The 21,990-nt window shown below is 50.8% G+C and overlaps 1 protein-coding gene across 1 annotated transcript in view; it reads left to right on the top strand.

Moving 5' to 3' along the window:
- The first annotated feature begins 3,109 nt into the window (after positions 1-3,109).
- Positions 3,110-21,990, top strand: part of rgs11 (regulator of G protein signaling 11) — a 79,736-nt gene continuing 60,855 nt past the window's right edge. Inside the window, exon 1 of the mRNA XM_045217496.1 lies at positions 3,110-3,149. The gene's annotated coding sequence lies outside the window, so the exon portion shown is untranslated. The remainder of the gene's footprint in view (positions 3,150-21,990) is intronic.

Below are 21,990 nucleotides of genomic sequence, written 5' to 3'. Positions count from 1 at the left end.
GGTCCAGTTCTCCTCATGGGGTTTATCGGATGGGTTAGGGTTAGAGACAGGGTCCAGTTCTCCTCATGGGGTTTATCGGATGGGTTAGGGTTAGGGTTAGGGACAGGGTCCAGTTCTCCTCATGGGGTTTATCGGATGGGTTAGGGTTAGGGACAGGGTCCAGTTCTCCTCATGGGGTTTATCGGATGGGTTAGGGTTAGGGACAGGGTCCAGTTCTCTTCTCATGGGGTTTATCGGATGGGTTAGGGTTAGGGACAGGGTCCAGTTCTCCTCATGGGGTTTATCGGATGGGTTAGGGTTAGGGACAGGGTCCAGTTCTCCTCATGGGGTTTATCGGATGGGTTGGGGTTAGGGACAGGGTCCAGTTCTCCTCATGGGGTTTATCGGATGGATGGGTTAGGGGGTTAGGGTTAGGGACAGGGTCCAGTTCTCCTCATGGGGTTTATTGGCATCCAACGTTTGTTTCTGTTCTGATAGCTATTTATTGAAGAAAAATTGACTTACTATGACTGTGATATGTGGTTGTCCCACCTAGCTACCTTCAGGCTGTTTCCAATTGGTTCATTCCTCCCCCTCCTCTCCCCTGTAACTATTCCCCAGGTCTTCAGGCTGTTTCCAATTGGTTCATTCCTCCCCCCCTCCTCTCCCCTGTAACTATTCCCCAGGTCTTCAGGCTGTTTCCAATTGGTTCATTCCTCCCCCCTCCTCTCCCCTGTAACTATTCCCCGGGTCTTCAGGCTGTTTCCAATTGGTTCATTCCTCCCCCCTCCTCTCCCCTGTAACTATTCCCCAGGTCTTCAGGCTGTTTCCAATTGGTTCATTCCTCCCCCCTCCTCTCCCCTGTAACTATTCCCCAGGTCTTCAGGCTGTTTCCAATTGGTTCATTCCTCCCCCCTCCTCTCCCCTGTAACTATTCCCCAGGTCTTCAGGCTGTTTCCAATTGGTTCATTCTTCCCCCTCCTCTCCCCCCTGTAACTATTCCCCAGGTCTTCAGGCTGTTTCCAATTGGTTCATTCCTCCCCCTCCTCTCCCCTGTAACTATTCCCCAGGTCATTGCTGTAAATGAGAATGTGTTCTCCTCAACTTACCTGGTAAAATTAGGGTTAAATAAAAAGCTATCTAGAAGATGAATGCATTAAGTGTAAGTGGCTCTGGATAAGAGCATCTGCTAAATGACTAACATGTAAATGTAACAGGGGGAGGAATAAGGAAATGAGGCAAGAAGAAGATTCTCTGGTACTTTTCTATACTTTTTAGCCAGTAGTTCTTAAAGTAGCGCCCACGCAGCCAAAAGTGGTCCCCAAAATTGCATGCAACATCACACATGTAGATATGTGCACCACTTCACTGCTCTCGCACTCTGGCTCTGCTGATGTGCATCTTGCTAGCTGTCACTCAAATGGCGAGGGCCTGAAGCTCATTGGCTAGAACTCAAATTGCTAGAGGACTGGCAATTTTCTCTATGTAGGGAAAATGGCGCAGCACAGCTTCCAGAAAAACAGTCGCTTTCAAACTAGGGATTTCTTGGCTAATTGAGGTAAAACAGTAATTCTGCTACTAGATTATGCATGTATGAACTACACATTGAAACGTCCAGCCAAAAGAGGGAGGTTTAAATAATTCCCCAACATGTCTTTAAGATGCACCTGATGTGTATGAAACTGGTTTCTTAGGTCTGACAGCAGTGGAACTAGTATCCTAGGAACAGGGGGTTAGTATCAGTGGAAGAAGGCCTGGGCGCAGGCAGCTGCCCAGGGACTACTTTCTCTCTCCTAGCGCCCAGGGACTCCTTTCTCTCTCCTAGCGCCCAGGGACTTCTTTCTCTCTCCTGGGCTGTTGTTGTTTACAACTACTCAGTGGTGTGGTAAGGCTGCTGCCTAGGTTACCCGAACCCTGCTGCCTGGATGATGAGCCTGAGAAAATACTAAATATATTAATAAAGTATTACTGACGTAAATATATTAGCTAAATATATTAATAAAGTATTACTAACGATATATACTTACTAAATATATTAATATATTAATAAAATATTACTAATGTAAATATATTTTTACTAAATATATTAATATATTAATTGGATATTACTAACGTAAATATACCTACTAAATATATTAATAAAGTATTACTAACATAAATATACCTACTAAATATATTAATATATTAATCAAGTATTACTAATGTATATATACCTACTAAATATATTAATATTTTTTACATTTACATTTAAGTCATTTAGCAGACGCTCTTATCTAGAGCGACTTACAAATTGGTCATTCAATTTATGATAGCCAGTGGGACAACCACTTTTTTTTTGTATGGGGGGTGGGGAGGGAGGGGTAGAAGGATTACTGTTATACTATTCCAGGTATTCCTTAAAGAGGTAGGGTTTCAAGTGTCAATATATTAATAAAGTATTACTAATGTAAATAACTTACTAAATATATAAATATATTAATAAAGTATTACTAACGTAAATATATCTACTAAATATATAAATATATTAACAAAGTTATACATTTTTCCACAGTGAACATAAATTTATATATAAATATGTGATATAATATAATCCTCATTAATCCGTGAGGCAGCATCACCAGTCTGAGAGAGATAGAAGGGGGAGGGTAAAGGAGGTGTGGAGAAAGAGGGAGGAGGGTGGAAGGGAGGGAGGGAGGGTGGGAGGAAGGGAGGAAGGGAGGGAGGGGAGGGTGCTGGATACTAAGTGCTCTCGTGCAGCTCGGTTATTTTCTGCTCTTTACTGTCCCTGCTAGGCGCCTACTGCCTCAGTCCACTGAAAACAGACAGAGACATCTAGACAGCTCTTCTACTGAAAGAGGGAGAGAGAGAGAGAGAGATAAAGACAGAGACAGAGAGAGAGAGCTAGAGATAGAGAGAGAGAGAGAGAGAGAGAGAGAGAGAGAGAGAGACAGAGAGAAGAGGCAGGGAGAGAGACGGAGGAGGACAGACAGAGAGAGACGGAGAGAGACGGAGAGAGAGACAGACAGAGAGACGGAGAGAGAGACAGCAGGGAGACGGAGAGAGAGACGGGAGAGAGACGGAGAGAGAGACGGAGAGAGAGAGAAGATGACCATCAACAAGCTGGGACTAAAGGAGGAGCTCAGAGGGAGCAGCTGTATTGCCTCAGAAAGGTACCGTACCTAGACTAACCCCCTAAACCCCTACACACTAACCCTAACCCCTACACACACCCCCTACCTAACTTTACCCCTAACCCCTAACCCCTACCACACTACCCTACCTAACCCTACACCCTAACCCCAACTCCCTACACACCCTACATCCCCCTTCACACTCAACCCCCTAACCCCTACACACTACCCTTAGCACCCAACCCCTACACCTAACCCCCTAATCCCTACACACCCCCTACAGCACTACCCTCCCTAACCCTAACCCCTACACCCTAACTCCCCAAACCACTAACCCTAACCCCTAACCCCTACACACAACCCCACACCCTAAACCCTACACCCCAACCCCTAACCCCCACACTACTAACCCTAACTACACACTACCCTAACCCCCTAACCCCTAACCCCTACACCCTAACCCCCAACCACAATAACCCTTAACCTCTACACACAACCCCTACACCTAACCCCTACACCCTAATCCCTAACCCCTAACCCTAACCCCTACACCCTAACCCCTACACACCTAATCCTAACCCCTACACTCCCCTAACCCCTACACTCCTAACCCTAACCTACTACACACTAACCCCCAACCCCTACACACACCCCACTAACCCTACCTAATCCCTAACCCCTACACCTACCTAACCCCGAACCACTAACCCCTAACCCCCTACACCCAACCCCTGCTCCTACCTACCCTAACCCCTACACTATTCCTAACCTAACCCCTAACACTTCCTAACCCGCTCCAACCCCTACACACTAACCCTAACTCCTTACCCAACCCTTTCCCTAAACCCCTAATCCCTTAAACCCTGTCCCCTAACCCCTACTCCTAACCCCTGCTCCTAACCCCTACTCCTAACCCTAACCTAACCCTCTTAAACCCAAACTAAACCCTATCCTTAAACCCTGTCCTAACCCTACTCCCTAACCCTGTCCCCTAACCCTATCCCTTAAACCCTGTCCCTAACCCCCTAACTCCTAACCTAACCTAAACCCTAACCCTTTAAACCCTGTCCTAACCCCCTACTCCTAACCTAACCTATACACCCTAACCTAACCAACAAACCCTATCCCAACCCCTCCCTAACCCCTACTCCCTACCCCCTAACCCCTATCCCTTAAAAACCCTGTCCCTAACCCCTACTCCTAACCCTAAACCTAACCCCTATCCCGTAAACCTGTCCCTAACCCTACTCCTAACCCCCTACTCCTAACCTAACCCCTATCCCTCCCAAACCCTGTCCCTAACCCCTAACCCTAACCCCTCTCCTAACCCCTATACAACTTCCCAACCTAACCTCCCTAAATCCCCTATCCCTTCAAACCCTGTCCCTAACCCCTACTCCTAACCCCTACCCCTAACACTAAACCTAACCCCTACTCCCTTAAACCCTGTCCCTAACCCCCTACTCCTAACCCCTAACCCTAACTTAACCCCTACTCCCTAACCTCAACCCTAACCCTTGAAACCCTGTCCCTAACCCCCTACTCCCTAACCCCTAACCCTAACCCCCTAACCCCTACTCCTAACCCTAACCCCTAACCCTTAAATCCTGTCCCTAACTCTCCTTCCCCTAACCTAACCCTAACCTACTCCCAACCCCAACCCTAACCCTAACTCCAAACTGTCCTAACCCCTATCCTAACCCTGAAACCTAACCCCTATCCCTTAAACCCTGTCCTAACCCCCTACTCCTAACCCAACCCTAACCTACTCCCTAACCCTAACCCTACTCCCTAACCCTAACCCCTAACCCCTATCCCTAACCCTAAACCCTAACCCCTATCCCTTAAACCCTGTCCCTAACCCTACTCCCTAACCCTAACCCCTATCCCCTAAACCCTGTCCCTAACCCCTATCCCTTAAACCCTGTCCCTAACCCCTACTCCCTAACCCTAACCCCTAAACCCTATCCCTTAAACCCTGTCCCTATCCTTAATCCTAACCCTAACCTAACCTTCCTAACCCTAAACCCCCTAACACCTACTCCCCTAACCCCTCTCCCTAATCCCCCTAACCCTATCCCTTAAACCCTGTCCCTAACCTACTCCCTAACCCCTCACTCCTAACCCCTCTCTAACCCATCCTTAAACCGTCACAACCCCCCTGCTCTAACCTAACCCTAACCCCTATCCTTAAACCCAATCTCTATTCCTAACCTTAACCCCCTTTAACTCCTAACTCCTATCTCTTAACCTCCCTGAATCCCTAACCCTAACTCCCCTAACCTAACCCCTAACTATCCTTAACCTGTCCTAACCCCTACTCCCTAACCCTAACCTAAACCAACCCCCTATCCCTTAAACCCTGTCCTAACCCCTACTACCCCTAACCCTAACCCCTAACCCCCTATCCATTAAACCCAGTCCCTAACCCAACCCCCTACTCCTAACCCCTAACCCTAAACCCTAACCCTATCCCTTAACCCTGTCCCTAAACCCTACTCCCTAACCCCTATCCATTAAACCCTGTCCCCTAACCCCTACTCCCTAACCTAACCCTAACCCCTATCCCTTAACCTGTCCCTAACCTACTCCCTAACCCTAACCCCTAACCCCCTATCCATTAAACCCTGTCCTAACCCCTACTCCCTAACCTAACCCATACCCCTATCCTAAAATCTGTAATCCCTACTCCCTAACCCTAACCCTTACTCCCTAACCCCTATCCCCTTAAACCCTGTCCCTAACCCCCTACTCCTAACCCCTACTCCCTAGGACCCCCAACCTAAACCCCAACCCCTACTCCCCTAGACCCTAACCCCTAACCCTATCCCTTAAACCCTGTCCCTAACCCCTACTCCTAACCCTAACCCCTAACCCTATCCCTTAAACCCTGTCCCCTAACCCCTTCTCCCTAATCCCTAAACCCTAACCTATCCCTTTAAACCCTGTCCCTAACCCTACTCTTAACCTCTCCTAACCCTAACCCCTATCCCTAAACCCTGTCCTAACCCCCTACTCCCTAACCCTATCCCTTAAACCCTGTCCCTAACCCCTACTCCCCAACCCCTGTCCTAAACCCTGTCCCTAACCCCTACTCCCTAACCCCTAGCTCCTTAACCCTAACCCTAAACCCCAACCCCTACTCCTAACCCGAACCCCCTAACCCTATCCTTAAACCCTGTCCAACCCCTACTCCTAACCTAACCCTAACCTATCCCTTAAACTCTGTCCTAACTTCAACTCCTAACCCCTACTCCTAACCCCTATCCCTTAAACCCTGTCCCTAACCCTACTCCTAACCCTACTCCCCTAACCTAATTCCTAAACCCTAACCCCTACTCCTAACCTCAACCCTTAACCCTAACCCCTATCCTTAACCTTTCCAACTTCTCCTAACCCCACAACCTACCTCTCCTAACCCTAACCCCTCTAACCCTAAACCCCTATCCCTTAAACCCTGTCCCTAACCCCCTACTCCCTAACCTGTCCCTAACCCCTAACCCCTATCCCTTAAACCCTGTCCCTAACCCAGATACTCCCCTAACCCCTACTCCCTAACCCTAACCCTATCCCTTAAACCCTGTCCCAACCCCTTCCCCTAACCCCTACTCCCTAACCTTAACCCTAAACTCCTAACCCCTACTCCCTAACCCTAACCTCTAACCCCTATCCCTTAAACCCAGTCCCTAACCCCTAACCCCTACTCCCTAACCCCTACTCCCTAACCCTAACCCTTAACCGCTATCCCTTAAACCCTGTCCCCAACTCCCTAACTCCCCAACCCTAACCCCTACTCCTTAACCCTAACCCCTATCTCTTTAACCAACCTAACTCCTTAAACCCTGTCCCTAACCCCTAACTCCTAACCACTAACCCCTACTTCTCCACTAACCTAACCCCAACTCTTAAACCCTGTCACTCCCCTTCTCTAACCCTAACCCCTCTCCCTAACCCAACCCCTAACCCTTAAACCCTGTCCCAACCCTACTCCTAACCACTAACCCCTAACCCCTACTCCCCTAACCTAAACCCTAACCTTAACAAACCCTGTCCCCAACCCTACTCCCTTGACCTTAATCCTACTCCTGACCCTAATTTCCTTCAAACCCTGTCCTTAACCCCCTGCTCCCTAACCCTATTTACCTAACCCTAACCCCTCTTCCTTTCCTAACCCCTACTCCTACCAACCTAACCCCTCGGGATCTAAACCTAACCCTTAAACCCTGTCTATTCCTGCTCTAACCCCTACTCCCTAACCCCTATCCCTTAAACCCTAAACATCCCCAACCCCTCTCCTAACCTAACCCCCTACCTCCCCTAACCCCAACCCTAACCCTTAAACCTTGTCCCTAACCCCTACTCCTAACCCCTAACCCTCCCTAACCCTAAACCCTAAACCCTAACCCTTAAACCCTGTCCCTAACCCCTACTCCCTAACCCCCCCCTAACCCCTACTTCATAAACCCTGTCCCCAACCCCTACTCCCTAACCCTAACCCCCCCTACTCCCTAAACCCTAAACCCTAACCCCTAAACCCTGTCAACCCTAACCCCTAACTCCCATAACCCCTAACCCTAACCTAGTCCCTAAACCCTAATCCTAACCCCTACTCCTAAACACCAACTCTGTCCAACCCCTACTTCCTAACTCCCTAACTCTTACTTCCTAAATCTCCTAACTAACTTTTAAACCCTTTTTATTCAATTTACTCCCCTACTCTCAACTCTCTATTCCTTTTAAACCTTGTCTCTTAACTCCTTTAACTTCCTAATTTCTTTATCTCTTTAAATTCTGTCTCAACTTTTCTTACTTCTTTAACCTAATTTCCCTACTCCCTAACCCTAACCTCTAACCCCAAACCTCTGTCCGCTAACCCTATCCCTAAACCCTGTCCCTAACCCCCTACTCACCTAACCCTAACCCCCTAACCCCTCCCTTAAACCCTGTCCCCCTAACTCCTACTTCCCAACCCTAACCCTAACCTCGGTCTCCTAAAACCTGTCTCTAACTCCTACTTCCTAACCCAACCCTTATCCTTTAAACCCTGTCTCCTAACCTCTACTCCTAACTCCTTCCCTAACCCCTAACTCCTTATCACATTAACAACTCCTAACTCTAACTCCTATCCTTTAAACCCTAACCCCAACCCTACCTCCCCAACCCCTAACTCCTAACCCCCCTATCCCTTAAACCCCTCTCCCCAACCCCTACTCCCAAACCCTACTCCCTAACCCTACCCCCCAACCCCTATACCTTAAACCCCAACTCCCTAACCCCTTCTAAACCCGCCCATGAAGCCCTGTCCCTAGCCCTGTCCCTTAGGCCCTGTCCTACCTCTCCTGGCCCTGGCCCCTGGCCCTGTCATGGAAGCCCTGTCACTGACCCCTCTCTATTCTCCCTGGCCCCTGGCCCCTACCTGTCCATAGGCCCTGTCCCTACCTGCTCCTAGCCTATTTAGCCTATCCCATGGGACCCTGTCCTAGCCCTGCTCCTGGCCTAGCCCTGTCCATCAGGCCTGTCCTGGCCTGCTCCTAGCCTGGCCTAGCCCCTGTGCAGCCAGGCCCTGACCCTGGCCCTGTCCGTAGGCCCTGGCCCTTAGCCCCTGCTCCCTGGCCTGACTGCTTTATCCCATCAAGCCCTGTCCTAACCCCCTGCTCCTAGCCCCTGCTCCTATTCTTCCCTAGCCCTGGCCAGAGCCCTACTCAGCTGTCCCTAGGCTGGCCCTAGCTGCTCCCTAGCCTGGCCCTATCCCGTAGGCCATGTCCTAGCCCTGCTCCCTATTTCTCCTAACCTAAACCCCTAACTACTTGAACCCTGTCCCTAACCCCTGCTCCTAACCTAACTTCAACCTATCCCTTAAGCCTGTCCCTAACCCCCTATACAACCTAAACCCTAACTATCCTAAACCCTGTCCCTAACTGCTCCCTTTCTCCTAGCCTGAACCTACCCCCTGTCCGTAAAAGATCTGTCCTATTTCTCCTAGCCTTTCTTCTTCTCCTACCTATCCTGGCCCTAGCCTGCTCCTACTATACTGTCCCATGTGAGCCTGTCCTGGCCCTGCTCCTGGCCTGGCTTCTTCTCCGCCGTGTAATCTGGCCCTGCTCTGGCCTACACACCCTATACGAGCTATTTTTCCTTTCTTCCTTAGGCCTGTCACCTGGCCCTGCTCCTCTTTAAAGCCTACCTGTCCATGAAGCCTATATCCCTATTTGCCCTGGCTAACCCTAGCCCTGCTCCTAGCCTAACCCTTCCCCTACTGGCCTGCCCCTGTCCTGGCCTGAGCCTAGCCCCTGTCCCTTGAGCCTGTCACAACCTGCTCCCCTAAACCTAGCTATCCTAGAGCCTGTCCCTAGCCCTATCCCTTAAACCTGTCCTAGCCCTGCTCCTAACCCTGTCCTAGCCTAAACCTAACCCTGTCCATGTAGGCCCTGTCCTGGCCCTGATCCACAACCCTAACCTAGCCCTGCTCCCCTAGCCCTAACCCTAAACCCCTGCTCCTAAGCCCCTAGCCCCTGTATCCCTTTAGAGCCCTGTCCTAACCCTGCTCCTAGCCCCTGCTCCTAGCCCTGCTCCCTATTGTGTCCTTAGGCCACTGTCTAATGGCCCTGCTCTGCTGGCCCTGGCTATCATGAAGCCTGTCCTAGCCACTGTCCCTGGCCTGGCCCTGGCCCTGTCCCGCCCACCCTGTCCCTCTTTCTTTCCTAACCTAATACCCCTATCCCTAAACCCTGTCCCTAGCCCCTGCTCCTAAACTGTGTTGTGCCCTGAGCCTAGCCCTGTCCTTAGGCCACTGTCCACAACCCTGCTCCCATACCTGACGCCCTGTCATGAAACCTGTCCTGGCAGCCTAGCTTTATCCGTAGGCCTGTCCTAGGCCTATGCTAACCTGTCATTAGGCCCTGTCCTATTATATACAACTATTTTCTTTATCCTTAGAGCCTGTCCTAGCCCTGCTCCTTCTATTTAGCCCTGTCCATCAAGCCCATAATCCTCTATTTCTCACTAGCCTATCCTTAGGCCTGTCCCTTTCTTTTCTCCCTGCTTCTCTCCTTCTAAGCCCTGTCCTAGCCCTGCTCCTAGCCTATCCCGTAGGCCTGTCCCTAGCCCCTGCTGCCCATGCCCCTACTCCCTGGCCTAGCCTAGGCCCTATTTCTCCTCGCCTAACCCTAACCCTATCCGTAGGCCCGTCCCTGCCCTTCTACCTGGCCTAGCCCTGTTCCGCCAGGCCACTGTCCCTGCCTATACTGGCCCCTGTCCATGGAAATGCAATCCTACTTCCTGCTACACAACCTGCTCCTGGCCTGGCCTGGGCCCTAGCCCTGTCCTAGCCCTGGCTTCTTTATCCTTAGGCCTGTCCACTAGCCTGCTCCTAGCCTGTGCAAAGCCTGGCCTAGGCCTATTTCTTTGTCCATGGGCCACTGTCCCTGGCCCTGCTCCCTGACCTTGACCCTAGCTGTCAGCCAGGCCCTGTCCTGGCCCTGCTCCTGGCCCTGTCCGCCAACCCTGTCCCTACCCCTCTCCTAGCCCTGCTCCCTGGCCTGGCCTAGGCCCTGGCCCTGCTCTGGCCTAAACCCTGGCCCTGTCATTAGGCCCTGTCCTGGCCTGTTCCTAGCCCTGGCCTAAACCCTGTCGTAGGCCCTGTCCTTTCCTGCTCCTAGCCCCTCTCCTACCTGTCCATGGAAGCCCTGTCCCTGGCCCTGCTCCTAACCCCTGCTCCCTATTTCTGCCCTAGGCCCTAGCCTGCTCCTAAGCCTGTCCAGCAAGCCTGTCCCTGGCCCTGCTCCTAACCCCTGGCCTAACCCTAACCTGCTCTGGCCTAGCCCTGCTCCTGACCTAGCCCTGTCCATGTAGGCCTGTCCCTAGCCACTCCTAGCCCTGCTCCTACTTATCCCGTACCTGCTTCCTGTAGCCCCTGTCCCGCTCCCTGCCTTACTAAAACCACCTGTCCTGCTCCCCTGGCCTAAAGCCTCTAGGCCTATTGCAAACCTTCCACTCCTAACCCTCTTTCTTCTTTTCCTTAGCCTGTCCCTAGCCCTGCTCCTAGCCTACTTCTCCTCCTCTAACCTGCTCCTAGCCTGTACAGCCTTAGGCCTGTCCCTGCCCTGTCCCGTGCTTCTGGCCTGCTCCTAGCTAGCCCTAGCCTGTCACCAATCTAACCCTCTCTATTTCCTCGCCTGTCGTGAAGCCTGTTGCCTAACCCTGCTCCTAACCCTGCTCCTAGCCCTGCTCCTAGCCCCTGCTCCTGGGCCCTGCTCCATCGGCCCTGCTTCAACTGTCATGAGCCCTCTCTTCTGCTCCTAGCTAACCTAACTCTCTACCTTAAACCCTAACCCCTAGCCTATCCTTTCTATCCTCTACCCTATACACACCCTGCTCCTAACCTATCCTAACAATCCCCTGTCATAGCCTTCCCCTCTACCTAACCCTAGCCTATCTACCTCTTCTAACCTAGGCCCTAGCTCCTGTCCAGCCATGTCTATCTTTGCTCCTAGCCCTGCTCCTGGCCTAGGCCCTAACCCCAGTCCCATCAAGCCCTGTCCCTAACCTGCTCCTAACCCTAACCCTAACCCTAGCTTTCACCTAACTTCCATCTCAACCTGGCCCTGCTCCTGCCTATTTCTCCCCATCATGCAAGGCTGTGTCCTAAGCCCTGCTCCTAGCCTGACACGGCCCTGCTCTTTGTACTGTACGTGACCCTTGTCCTGCTTTACTCCTAGCCTACCTAGCCTATCTATTAGGCCTGTCCCTGGCTCCTGACCTAGCTACTCCTGCCCTCACTGCCTCGCACAAATACTTCAACTGTCCCTGGCCCTGCTCCTAGCCTAACCCCTAAACCTATTAAGGCCACTGTCCCTGCTCCCTTTATCTTCTCCTAGCCTACAGCCCTAACCCCACCAACCTAGCCCTGCCCTAACCTAGCCCTATCCCATAGGCCTGTCCTAACCCCCTGCTCCTAACCCCAACCCCTAACCCCTATCCCATACGACCCTGTCCCTAACCCCTGCTCCCTAGCTTCTTACAACCTAACCTTAAGCCTGTCCCTAACCCTGCACTACCTAATTTATCCTTAATCAATCAATTTTTCAATCAATTTTTATTTTTATATAGCCCTTCTTACATCAGCTAATATCTCGAAGTGCTGTACAGAAACCCAGCCTAAAACCCCAAACAGCTAGTAATGCAGGTGTAGAAGCACGGTGGCTCAAAACTCCCTAGAAGGCGAAAACCTAGGAAGAAACTAGAGGAACCCAGGCTATGAGGGTGGCCAGTCCTCTTCTGGCTGTGCCGGGTGGAGATTATAACAGAACCATGCCAAAGATGTTCAAAAATGTTCATAAGTGACAAGCATGGTCAAATATTAATAATCGGGAATAAATCTCAGTTGCTTTTTCATACGATCATTAAGAGTTAGAAAACAGCAGGTCTGGGACAGGTGAGGATTTCCTGTTATGACAGAACAGTTGAAACTGGAATAGCAGCAAGGCCAGGCGGACTGGGGACCCCTTGAGGAGTCACCACGGCAGTGGTCGACGTGTGGTCCTAGGTGCTCAGGTCTCTCAGTTGGCTTTTCATGCCGATCTTTGAGAGTTGAAAACAGCAGGTCTGGGACAGTTCAGGGGTTTAAGTAACCCATGAGCAGAACAGTTGAAACTGGAATAGCAACAAGGCCAAGGGCGGACTGGGGACAGCAAGGTGTCATCATGCCCGGTAGTCTGACGTATGTCCTGGGGCTCAGGTTCTCAGAAAGAGGGAATGAGAGGAATTAGAAGGCATGTAAATTCACACAGGACACTGATAATAATGCTCAAGTATAACCCAACTAACCCCAGCCCCCACACATAAGCTACTGCAGCATAAATACTGGAGGCTGAGACAGGAGCGGTCCGGAGACCACTGTGGCCCCATCCGAGAGAAACCGGACAGGGCCAAACCCAGGGCAATATATACTCTGTAAAGCACTCGCCCCGCACCACTAGAGGATATCCTCAACCACCAACTTACAATCCTGAGACAAGGCCAGTATAGCCCACAGAGGTCTCCCACCACAGCACAAACCCGGGCGGCGCCAGCAGACAGGAAGATCACGTCAGTAACTCAACCCCACTCAAGTGAGCGCACCCCTCCAGACCGGCATGAAAGAGGCACCAGCAAGCCAGTGACTCAGCCCTGCAACAGGGTTAGGGACAGAGAACCCCAGTGGAGAGGGCCGGCCCGGCCCAGAGACAGCAGGGCTGTTCGTTGCTCCAGAGCCTTTCGTTCACCTTCACCTCCTGGGCCAGACTACACTCAATCATATGGCCTTCTGAAGAGATAGAGTCTTCTTTTGAGTTGAACCAGTCTGCGTCTCTCACATGGTAGGCAGACTGTTCCATAAAATTGGAGATCTATGGAGAAAGCCCTGCCTCCGCTGTTTGCTTAGAATTCTAGGGACAATTAGGAGGCCTCGTCTTGTGACCGTAGCGTCGTATTGGTATATGCCGGCAGGACCAACTCGGAAAGATAGGTAGGAGCAAGCCCATATGGCAGCTTTATAGGTTAACAGTAAAACCTTGAAATTCAGCCCTTGCCTTAACAGGAAGCCAGTGTGGGGAAGCTAGCTACTGGAGTAATATGATCAAATTTCTTGGTTCTAGTCAAGTTCCCTGTCCCTAAACCCCTGTCCCCTAACCCTACACCCCTAAACCCCTAACCCCTAACCCTTCCCTTAAACCCCTGTCCCTAACCCTACTCCTAACCCTGCACTAACTTCAACACCTACTCTGCTAGCCCTACACACTGCCCTACCTAGGTCCTACCTTGATCTGCACTAGCCACCCACTGCCTAGCTACTGGCTTTGCACTGCCTGCACTCCCGTAATCCTAACCCCTACACACTACCCCTACACTAGTCCTAGCTTCTACACCTAACCTAGCCCTACACACTCCCTACACCTAACCCCTAGCCCTACACTGCCTACCCACCTAGCCTTCCATAGGCCCTGTCCCTGGCCTGTACAACCCCTGGCCCTGGCCTATCCATCGGCTGTCTCTAGCCCTACCCCCCCTATACAACCCTAAGCCTAACCCTATCCCATCAAGCCCTGTCCCTAATCCTCTCCTACCTAACCCTACCTATCCCATCACTGTCCCTAGCCCTGCTCCTAACCCTCTCTAGCCCTGTCACGCCAGCTGTCCCTAACCCCTGCTCTACACGCCTATTTCTGGGCCGCACCTAGACCCAACCCCTAGCACACTATCCCTACACCCCTATCCCTCTATCCCTAAACACTACCCCTAAACCCTAATTCCTAACCCCTCTACCTTCACCCTTCCACCCCACACCTCCAAACCCCTACCCACCAACCCTTCTGACCCCCACTCTAACCCCTATTACACCTTACCTACCTAACCCCTGAACACTAGCCCTCCCTAACCCTTCATACCCCCCAACCTAAACCTAACCCCTATCCCTTAAATCTGTCCTCCCCTAAACCTCCCTACCCTACCCCCCTAACCCTCTAACCCCTAACCCTAACCCCTAACCCTATCCCCAAATCCTGTCCCTAACCCCTATTCCCTAACTTCCTTTAACCCCTAACCCTGACTTCCCTAACCCCATCCTACCCCTAACGACCCCTACCCCAACCTAAAACCTTAAACCCTAACCCCTAAACCCTGTCCCTAACCCCGACTGGCCCCTAACCCTAACCCCTAACCCTATCCCTTAAACCCTGTCCCTAACCCCTACTCCTAACCCCTACTCCCTATTACCCTAACCCCTAACTTCCCCCTAAACTGCTCCTAACCTAACTTCTAACCTATCCCTTAAACCCTGTCCCCTACTCCTAACCCAACCTAACCTATCCTTAACTGTCCCCTAACCCCTACTCCCTACCCCTACTCCTAACCCCTAAACCCTAACCCCTATCCCTTAAACCCTGTCCCTAACCCCTACTCCCTAACCCCTAACCCTCTAACCCCTACTCCTAACCTAACCCCTGGCCCCTATCGCCTAAACCCTGTCCCTAACCCCCTATCCTAACCCTAACCCTAACCCCTATCCCTTAAACCCCTGTCCTTAACCCTACTCCTAACCTAACTCCTAACCCTATCCCTTAAACCTGTCCTAACCTCTACTCCCTAACCCTAACCCCTAACCCTTATCCCCTAAACCTGCCTGTCCCTAACCCCCTACCCCTAACCCCTACTCCTAACCCCTATCCCCTACCCCTAACCCTCCCCTATCCCTTAACCCCCTGTCCCTTCTAACCCCTACTCCTAACCCCTACCCCTATCTAACTACCCCTACTCCCCAACAGCTACTGGCCCTAACCAACCCTACCCTCCCCTATCTCCTTAACCTTCCCTACCCCTCTCCTAACCCTAACCCCTACCCCTGTCCCTTCAAACCCTATCCCTAACCCTCTCCTAACCTCCCTAACCCTGACCCCTCAACAGCCATCCTAACCCTCACCAAGCCCTAACCCCAAACTTCTTCTTCCCTATCCCTAAACCCTGTCCCTAACCCCTACCCTAACCCCTACTTACCCCTAACCCCTATCCCTTAAACCCCTGTCCCTAACCCCTACTCCCTAACCCCACCCCCTAACCCTTACCCCCTAACCCTACTCCTAACCCCTACCTCTGCCCTAACACTATCCCCTACCCCTAAACCCTGCCACTCCTAACCTCCTAACCCTCACTACTAACCCCTATCCCTACCCCCAATCCTCCTACACTCCCTGCCCTAATCCTACCCTCCCTAACCCTAACCCTACTACCTGCCTAACCTCCCTAACACTCCCTAACCTCCTACCCTATCTACCCCTGTCCCTAACCCTGCTCCCTCCCCTAACCCCTAACCCTACCCCTGCTCCCTAACCTGGCCTAACCCCTACTCCCTAACCCTAAACCCCTAACCCCTATCCTAAACCCTTCCCCTAACCCCTACTCCCTAACCCCCTAACCCCTAACCCCTATCCCTAAACCCTGTCCCTAACCCCTACTCCCTAACCCCTAACTCCTAACCCTACCCCTACTCCCTAACCCCCTACTCCCTAACTCCTACCCCTAACTCCCTAACCCCTAACCCCTAACCCCTACTCTTCCCTAGCCCTATCCCTGAACCCTTTCCCTAACCCCTACTCCCTAACCTACCTAACCCCACCTAAACCCTGTCCCTAACCCCTCACCTAACCTACTAACCCTAAACCCTTCCCTAACCCCTACTCCTAACCCCTATCCCTTAAACTCCTGCCCTAACTCCCTACCCTATCCCTAACCCTAACCCCATCCCTCTAAACCTGTCCCTAACCCCTACTCCCTAACCCTCATAACCCCTATCCCTTAAACACTGTCCCTAACCCCTATCCCTAACCCCAACCCCTACTCCTAACCCCTATCCCTTAACCCTGTCCTAACCCCTAACCTCAACCCCTATCCCTAACCCTAACCCTAAACCCTATCCCTAACCCCTGTCCTTACTACCCGTAACCTAACACTAAACTATAGTTTCTAAACTAATAGACTTATAATGGAATAATAGAGGTCACTAGTAGAGCTAGAGGTCACTAGTAGAGCTAGAGGTCACTAGTAGAGCTAGAGGTCACTAGTAGAGGAGCTAGAGGTCACTAGTAGAGCTAGAGGTCACTAGTAGAGGAGCTAGAGGTCACTAGTAGAGGAGCTAGAGGTCACTAGTAGAGGCTAGAGGTCACTAGTAGAGCTAGAGGTCACTAGTAGAGACTAGAGGTCACTAGTAGAGCTAGAGGTCACTAGTAGAGGACTAGAGGTCACTAGTAGAGCTAGAGGTCACTAGTAGAGCTAGAGGTCACTAGTAGAGGGCTAGAGGTCACTAGTAGAGCTAGAGGTCACTAGTAGAGCTAGAGGTCACTAGTAGAGCTAGAGGTCACTAGTAGAGGCTAGAGGTCACTAGTAGAGCTAGAGGTCACTAGTAGAGGAGCTAGAGGTCACTAGTAGAGCTAGAGGTCACTAGTAGAGCTAGAGGTCACTAGTAGAGCTAGAGGTCACTAGTAGAGCTAGAGGTCACTAGTAGAGGAGCTAGAGGTCACTAGTAGAGCTAGAGGTCACTAGTAGAGCTAGAGGTCACTAGTAGAGCTAGAGGTCACTAGTAGAGGAGCTAGAGGTCACTAGTAGAGGAGCTAGAGGTCACTAGTAGAGGAGCTAGAGGTCACTAGTAGAGCTAGAGGTCACTAGTAGAGCTAGAGGTCACTAGTAGAGCTAGAGGTCACTAGTAGAGGACTAGAGGTCACTAGTAGAGAGCTAGAGGTCACTAGTAGAGCTAGAGGTCACTAGTAGAGCTAGAGGTCACTAGTAGAGGAGCTAGAGGTCACTAGTAGAGCTAGAGGTCACTAGTAGAGGAGGCTAGAGGTCACTAGTAGAGCTAGAGGTCACTAGTAGAGCTAGAGGTCACTAGTAGAGCTAGAGGTCACTAGTAGAGCTAGAGGTCACTAGTAGAGCTAGAGGTCACTAGTAGAGGGCTAGAGGTCACTAGTAGAGCTAGAGGTCACTAGTAGAGCTAGAGGTCACTAGTAGAGCTAGAGGTCACTAGTAGAGGAGCTAGAGGTCACTAGTAGAGCTAGAGGTCACTAGTAGAGCTAGAGGTCACTAGTAGAGCTAGAGGTCACTAGTAGCAGGAGCTAGAGGTCACTAGTAGAGGAGCTAGAGGTCACTAGTAGAGCTAGAGGTCACTAGTAGAGCTAGAGGTCACTAGTGAGAGCTAGAGGTCACTAGTAGAGGAGCTAGAGGTCACTAGTAGAGCTAGAGGTCACTAGTAGAGCTAGAGGTCACTAGTAGAGCCTAGAGGTCACTAGTAGAGGAGCTAGAGGTCACTAGTAGAGCTAGAGGTCACTAGTAGAGCTAGAGGTCACTAGTAGAGCTAGAGGTCACTAGTAGAGCTAGAGGTCACTAGTAGAGCTAGAGGTCACTAGTAGAGCTAGAGGTCACTAGTAGAGCTGAGGTCACTAGTAGAGGCAGAGCTAGAGGTCACTAGTAGAGCTAGAGGTCACTAGTAGAGGAGCTAGAGGTCACTAGTAGAGGCTAGAGGTCACTAGTAGAGCTAGAGGTCACTAGTAGAGGGCTAGAGGTCACTAGTAGAGCTAGAGGTCACTAGTAGAGAGCTAGAGGTCACTAGTAGAGCTAGAGGTCACTAGTAGAGAGCTAGAGGTCACTAGTAGAGGAGCTAGAGGTCACTAGTAGAGGAGCTAGAGGTCACTAGTAGAGGGCTAGAGGTCACTAGTAGAGGCTAGAGGTCACTAGTAGAGCTAGAGGTCACTAGTAGAGCTAGAGGTCACTAGTAGAGGAGCTAGAGGTCACTAGTAGAGGAGCTAGAGGTCACTAGTAGAGGCTAGAGGTCACTAGTAGAGCTAGAGGTCACTAGTAGAGGAGCTAGAGGTCACTAGTAGAGGAGCTAGAGGTCACTAGTAGAGGAGCTAGAGGTCACTAGTAGAGGCTAGAGGTCACTAGTAGAGCTAGAGGTCACTAGTAGAGCTAGAGGTCACTAGTAGAGGCTAGAGGTCACTAGTAGAGAGCTAGAGGTCACTAGTAGAGGGCTAGAGGTCACTAGTAGAGGCTAGAGGTCACTAGTAGAGGAGCTAGAGGTCACTAGTAGAGCTAGAGGTCACTAGTAGAGCTAGAGGTCACTAGTAGAGGCTAGAGGTCACTAGTAGAGGAGCTAGAGGTCACTAGTAGAGCTAGAGGTCACTAGTAGAGCTAGAGGTCACTAGTAGAGCTAGAGGTCACTAGTAGAGGAGCTAGAGGTCACTAGTAGAGAGCTAGAGGTCACTAGTAGAGGAGCTAGAGGTCACTAGTAGAGCTAGAGGTCACTAGTAGAGCTAGAGGTCACTAGTAGAGCTAGAGGTCACTAGTAGAGGAGCTAGAGGTCACTAGTAGAGGAGCTAGAGGTCACTAGTAGAGGACTAGAGGTCACTAGTAGAGCTAGAGGTCACTAGTAGAGCTAGAGGTCACTAGTAGAGCTAGAGGTCACTAGTAGAGGAGCTAGAGGTCACTAGTAGAGCTAGAGGTCACTAGTAGAGGAGCTAGAGGTCACTAGTAGAGGCTAGAGGTCACTAGTAGAGCTAGAGGTCACTAGTAGAGCTAGAGGTCACTAGTAGAGCTAGAGGTCACTAGTAGAGGAGCTAGAGGTCACTAGTAGAGGAGCTAGAGGTCACTAGTAGAGCTAGAGGTCACTAGTAGAGCTAGAGGTCACTAGTAGAGAGCTAGAGGTCACTAGTAGAGCTAGAGGTCACTAGTAGAGCTAGAGGTCACTAGTAGAGCTAGAGACACTAGTAGAGCTAGAGGTCACTAGTAGAGGAGCTAGAGGTCACTAGTAGAGCTAGAGGTCACTAGTAGAGCTAGAGGTCACTAGTAGAGCTAGAGACACTAGTAGAGCTAGAGGTCACTAGTAGAGCTAGAGGTCACTAGTAGAGCTAGAGACACTAGTAGAGCTAGAGGTCACTAGTAGAGCTAGAGGTCACTAGTAGAGCTAGAGGTCACTAGTAGAGCTAGAGGTCACTAGTAGAGCTAGAGGTCACTAGTAGAGCTAGAGACACTAGTAGAGGAGCTAGAGGTCACTAGTAGAGGAGCTAGAGGTCACTAGTAGAGCTAGAGGTCACTAGTAGAGCTAGAGGTCACTAGTAGAGCTAGAGGTCACTAGTAGAGCTAGAGGTCACTAGTAGAGCTAGAGGTCACTAGTAGAGCTAGAGGTCACTAGTAGAGGAGCTAGAGGTCACTAGTAGAGCTAGAGGTCACTAGTAGAGCTAGAGGTCACTAGTAGAGCTAGAGGTCACTAGTAGAGCTAGAGGTCACTAGTAGAGCTAGAGGTCACTAGTAGAGGAGCTAGAGGTCACTAGTAGAGGAGCTAGAGGTCACTAGTAGAGCTAGAGGTCACTAGTAGAGCTAGAGGTCACTAGTAGAGCTAGAGGTCACTAGTAGAGGAGCTAGAGGTCACTAGTAGAGGCTAGAGGTCACTAGTAGAGCTAGAGGTCACTAGTAGAGGAGCTAGAGGTCACTAGTAGAGCTAGAGGTCACTAGTAGAGCTAGAGGTCACTAGTAGAGCTAGAGGTCACTAGTAGAGGAGCTAGAGGTCACTAGTAGAGCTAGAGGTCACTAGTAGAGCTAGAGGTCACTAGTAGAGGAGCTAGAGGTCACTAGTAGAGCTAGAGGTCACTAGTAGAGCTAGAGGTCACTAGTAGAGCTAGAGGTCACTAGTAGAGCTAGAGGTCACTAGTAGAGGAGCTAGAGGTCACTAGTAGAGCTAGAGGTCACTAGTAGAGGAGCTAGAGGTCACTAGTAGAGGAGCTAGAGGTCACTAGTAGAGGAGCTAGAGGTCACTAGTAGAGCTAGTGGTCACTAGTAGAGCTAGAGACACTAGTAGAGCTAGAGGTCACTAGTAGAGCTAGAGGTCACTAGTAGAGCTAGAGATCACTAGTAGAGCTAGAGGTCACTAGTAGAGGAGCTAGAGGTCACTAGTAGAGCTAGAGGTCACTAGTAGAGCTAGAGGTCACTAGTAGAGCTAGAGGTCACTAGTAGAGGAGCTAGAGGTCACTAGTAGAGGAGCTAGAGGTCACTAGTAGAGCTAGAGGTCACTAGTAGAGGAGCTAGAGGTCACTAGTAGAGGAGCTAGAGGTCACTAGTAGAGCTAGAGGTCACTAGTAGAGCTAGAGGTCACTAGTAGAGCTAGAGGTCACTAGTAGAGCTAGAGACACTAGTAGAGCTAGAGGTCACTAGTAGAGCTAGAGGTCACTAGTAGAGGAGCTAGAGGTCACTAGTAGAGCTAGAGGTCACTAGTAGAGCTAGAGGTCACTAGTAGAGCTAGAGGTCACTAGTAGAGCTAGAGGTCACTAGTAGAGGAGCTAGAGGTCACTAGTAGAGGAGCTAGAGGTCACTAGTAGAGCTAGAGGTCACTAGTAGAGCTAGAGGTCACTAGTAGAGGAGCTAGAGGTCACTAGTAGAGCTAGAGGTCACTAGTAGAGCTAGAGGTCACTAGTAGAGCTAGAGGTCACTAGTAGAGGAGCTAGAGGTCACTAGTAGAGCTAGAGGTCACTAGTAGAGCTAGAGACACTAGTAGAGCTAGAGGTCACTAGTAGAGCTCCTGAGTGGCGCAGTGGTCTAAGGCACTGCATCGCAGTGCTAACTGTGTCACTAGAGATCCTGGTTCGAATCCAGGCTCTGCTCGCAGCCGGCCGCGACCGGGAGACTCATGGGCGCGCACAATTGGCCCAGCGTCGTCCAGGGTAGGGGGAGGAATGGCCGGGCAGGGATGTTGATAGAGCATGGTGTTTGCAACGCCAGGGTTGTGGGTTCGATTCCATGGGGGGCCAGTATAAAAAAAAAAATAAAAAAAAAAAAAAAAAAAATGTATTCACTAACTGTAAGTCGCTCTGGATAAGAGCGTCTGCTAAATGACTAAAATGTAAATGTAAATGTAGAGCTAGAGGTCACTAGTAGAGGAGCTAGAGGTCACTAGTAGAGCTAGAGGTCACTAGTAGAGAAGCTAGAGGTCACTAGTAGAGCTAGAGGTCACTAGTAGAGGAGCTAGAGGTCACTAGTAGAGCTAGAGGTCACTAGTAGAGGAGCTAGAGGTCACTAGTAGAGGAGCTAGAGGTCACTAGTAGAGCTAGAGGTCACTAGTAGAGCTAGAGGTCACTAGTAGAGGAGCTAGAGGTCACTAGTAGAGCTAGAGGTCACTAGTAGAGCTAGAGGTCACTAGTAGAGGAGCTAGAGGTCACTAGTAGAGCTAGAGGTCACTAGTAGAGGAGCTAGAGGTCACTAGTAGAGCTAGAGGTCACTAGTAGAGCTAGAGGTTACTAGTAGAGCTAGAGGTCACTAGTAGAGCTAGAGGTCACTAGTAGAGCTAGAGGTCACTAGTAGAGCTAGAGGTCAC

Source organism: Coregonus clupeaformis, unplaced genomic scaffold (assembly GCF_020615455.1).
Source record: "Coregonus clupeaformis isolate EN_2021a unplaced genomic scaffold, ASM2061545v1 scaf1079, whole genome shotgun sequence".
In the NCBI taxonomy this organism is placed as follows: Eukaryota; Metazoa; Chordata; class Actinopteri; order Salmoniformes; family Salmonidae; genus Coregonus; species Coregonus clupeaformis.
Note: the sequence above shows the minus strand (reverse complement) of the source record. Positions and strands in the feature narration are given on the sequence as shown.